The following is a 4,146-nucleotide window of genomic DNA, read 5'->3' as shown; positions in this document are numbered from 1 at the left end:
TTTCCAAATTAGTCGTGGGAATGGAATCCTCTCAATCTCCACTTCCTTTCCCCCAAGAAATCCCCAAAAGTTTATATAGAAATTCTTTCCAATTTCGCGGATCAAATCCTTCCTTTTTCCGGCGAACCCTACCTAATCCGTCGCCGATTCCATCCGTTCCCGAGCCAATCTCTCCCTCTTCCGGCTATAAATAGCATCCCCTCGGCCTCCTCTTCCGTTTGCCTCAAGTCCCAAGCCGAGCCATCGCTTAAGCGCCGCCGCCGCCTTGCCCTAGCCGCCGCCGACGCCAATGACCCTCCAGCCGCGTCGCGCCGCCTCCTCGGTCGACCCCGACCTGCGCCGTCGCCTCCCTCGGCTTCGCAAGGGTGAGAGCTACCCCGGCCACCCGTTCCCTTGCGCCGAATCTCGCCGGAATCGCTCTCCCCGCGCTCGCCTTCTCTCTCCACCTCCGGCCGCCGCTCCAGCAGCCCCGCGCCGTCGCTGTGGTCGTCGCCTTTGGTCGCCGCTGCCGCCGTTGGGTTCGCGAGGAGGAGAAGAAGACCGGCCTCCACTTCCCCGTCGTCGAAGACCCCGGGAAGCCCGTCGTCACCGTGAAGCCGATCTGTTCCATCTTCAGCCGCGCCGTTCGTCGCCGTCCATCGCCGCCTTCGTTCACCGTCGCCACCCTCGGGATCGCAGGAGCGAGGTGAAGACCGTCTGCCCCTCGGTTGCTGCCTCTCATCGCCGGAAAGCCATCGCCATCGTCAACCCAAGGTCGCCGCCTTTGGAGCTTGTTGCCTGCCATCTCCCTCACCGTCTGTCGTCGCGTAAGTGGTGGTAAGGGTCGCCTTGATCTCCTCTCTCTCCCAGTGCCCTCCGTTTGCATCATTGTACCGTGGTTCGCTGGTAACTGCCGTTCCCGTGCTTGCGGTCGTCGATCCTGCGTGGCAGCCATGTCATCGCTGATATCAGCGCCATCTTGGCCATCCAAAATTAATATAAATTTGTCATCTCTTTTCAATGATATATTATTCCTTTTTAATATATGTCATCTACCAAATATAATCTAATCTTTTCCGGAGGTTGTTTTAATCTTCTGTCTCAGTTATAAATCATTTGTAAATTGTTTAATCAATTTGGAATAGTCTTTTCTTTAATAGGTTTAATTGGAATTGAATCTTGTAAAATTCATATCTAATTCTTACGAACTCGGAATGAGGTCTTTCAAGTCTCATAATTCATCTAAATTCAAGCTCTACCCTTATGAACTTTAATTGTACTGTTCATTTGGTTTTTATTAGTGTTTTTCCTTGTTTTGCATTTTAGGTTTAGACTTCCCGTTGTTTCGGAGGATCGTCCGTTCGTTGGAGAAGTTCCTGAAGACGAATTGAAGACGCTTGTTTGTAAGGCAAGTCACACAGATCCCCCAAACAACCCTTTGAGCATGTTGAACCTGTTTAAAGCTATTGATTTATTTCAACTTATGCATTATTTTCGAATGTCATTGGGTGGTGAGCCTTTCCCATTTAATTATGGCCGAAGATGACTTTATTTTCCTATGGGTTATAATTTGACTAGCATGGACCTTATATATTGGATTGGTTCAGCTAGATGTTATTTATAGTTGCTTAGCCGTGCTTAGAAACATTAGCTCATTAATGGGATAAATCATGCTTCACTATCACTTATGGATATTTAATGGAAGCTCACGATGGTCAATCGTGATTGGTTAATTAATTAAATTGCCAACTAAAACTTGATAATGGTGGGTTGTGAGCACATGGTTTTGATGGTCGTGCTCATGACAATTAAGGACCGGTTCACGAGTTTTGGTTGTGAAACATTAACCGTGCCAACCACAAGCCAGCGTGGGCAACGGCTTTACCTTTTGTATAGCATGGTTCATTGCGGAGCACCAGACTGAGAAGTGGCGGAGATAAGCCCACGGGGGTCGCTGGGGAGTCCATGCCTTGTTTATAAGGGGGTGATTATTATCCAGGAATGGTACGCTGTGGTGGATTGTGTTGTGCGAGGGGTACTGTCACAGCTCCTTTCCGAGGTACCGTGGTGGTATTGAGGCGCATGGTGACATGTCGTGGGGCTGTGTCTTGTGGGTACAGTGGTACACCTCTGGCCAGAGTAAAACTATTCGAATAGCCGTGCCCGCGGTTATAGGCGGGTCTAACAATGTCTTTCGTGATTAGTCTCACACTTCTCACCATAATAAAAGATGCTATAACTGGTAATAATTTGATTAGCTCCTGGTTTGGAATGGTACATTCCTGGTTTGGAGATAGATCTGTACAGCCGGGTATGGTTGTTAAGGATGGTTGGGCCTGTGCAGCATGGGTATGTTGTACAGTGTTGATTAATATTGATGATTAATTGCTCTACTGTTTTACAATTCTCAAAAGTTTGCTAAATGCTGCTTTTGTAAATAAGCCCTATATTATGCCATTCTTTGGTATCCTTGTGCACTTGCATATTTGCTGTGTGGCTTGCTGAGTATGTCATATGCTCACCTTGCAATAATCATCAAACCTCAGTTGAAGAAAAAGGATTCAGAAGGAGAAGACGTTTGGCTTATACCCCAGTTGAGCTGCCTGTAGGAGTGGAGCTGAAACTCGCTAGGTTTTATTTTTCCGCTGCAGTTTTCTTCATGGTGAGGACTAAGTGCCTCTTATGTAAGTATTTATTCGCTTTAGTTATTGATGAATCTGTATATTAAATTGTCAGTTTGTGTACCTCGGCTGATTCCTGGACGAGGAATTTATGCACAAATGAGTTCGGAAATTACTAGTGAATTTCTGGGCGTGACATGTATGTATCATATTAACAGGAAAAGGATTGCCATCAACCTTCATCGACCTCTTGGAGTCGTCAAATTTTATTTTACCCCCTTCAATAGCCGTCTGCATCTGTTGTCTGAAGACTTTACAATCATTAGTAAAATGAGACCCAGAATTATGCCACTTGCAATATCTCCTCTTGCCCAGCTCCTCGACCGACGGGATTGTATGACCAGCAGGAAGTTGAATTTGTTTTTCCCGTAGCAACAAATCAAAGATCTTATCATCCTTGGTGATGTCAAAGTCATACCTCTCTTCTTTTCCAGAACTCTTCACCCATTGGCATGGTATAACCTTCTTGCTCCTAACCCATTCGGCTGCTGCTACCTCAGAATCATCATCATCATCATCGGATCCATATATGTAGGGACAAACATGATTGACCTTTTTAAAATTCTTCTTGGCTTCTGCAAACCTCTGCTCATGCAAGGTTACCTTCTGTGCAAGATGTGACAAACTATCAAAGTCCTGGGACGAGAATTTTTCCCTGATCGGAGCTATCATACCCTGAAAAGCCAAATCGGCTAACTGGGCATCAGTCAAGCTCAAGCTGTAGCACTTATTCCTCATCTCTCTGAACCTCTGAATATAATCTTATACGGGTTCATCATGCCTTTGTTTGATTGCTGTCAAATCGGACAATTTCATCTCATGAACCCCCACTATAAAAGTAACTATGGAATTGCTTCTCCAAATCGGCCCAACTATTGATCGAATTGTATGGCAAAGAAGAAAACCATGTAAAAGCCGATCCAGATAAAGACAAAGGAAACAATCTGACCCTCAGGGCGTCAGTAGCCGATGCCTCGCCACATTGAGCTAAGAATCGGCTAACGTGTTCATAAGTCGAAACACTGTCTTGCCCCGAGAATTTTGAAAAATCTGGGACTTTGTATCGGTTAGGCAGCTGAACCCTCTCGAACCACTCAGGGTATGGATGCCGATACAAGTTTCCAGCGTCTTTCCGCTTGAGCCCAAACTGCTCTCTCATCACATCTGCAATCATATCGGCTCATGGTCTCTGTTGAGGCACCCCTTGTGCTTGTTGTGGAATATGCTCGAATTGATTGAACTGAGGAGCAAATTGTGGCTGAGCTAATCCTCCTTGCTGATACTGAACTTGTGGCGATGGAGACTGATACTGATAATTCAAATTGCCCCCTTGATAATTCTGAATGTTTGGCTGTATGTTGCGCACCAAATGCTCAGGAATGACTTGGGGTATCATCTGGTTGCACATGATGAACCAAATGCTCAGGGACAATCTGAGTTGTGACATGCTGCCTCGGCTGATTATCAGGTGTCCTCAACCCAGCCG

At 46.2% G+C, this 4,146-nt stretch overlaps 1 long non-coding RNA gene across 1 annotated transcript; it reads left to right on the top strand.

Moving 5' to 3' along the window:
• The first annotated feature begins 220 nt into the window (after positions 1–220).
• LOC136351443 (uncharacterized) lies at positions 221–2,794 on the top strand. The gene is made up of 3 exons (XR_010734548.1): positions 221–816; positions 1,306–1,387; positions 2,526–2,794. It is a non-coding gene; the product is annotated as an uncharacterized lncRNA (long non-coding RNA).
• Positions 2,795–4,146: the final 1,352 nt, after the last annotated feature.

The sequence above is a fragment of the Oryza sativa genome, chromosome 8 (assembly GCF_034140825.1).
Source record: "Oryza sativa Japonica Group chromosome 8, ASM3414082v1".
Lineage (NCBI taxonomy): Eukaryota > Viridiplantae > Streptophyta > Magnoliopsida > Poales > Poaceae > Oryza > Oryza sativa.
Note: the sequence above shows the minus strand (reverse complement) of the source record. Positions and strands in the feature narration are given on the sequence as shown.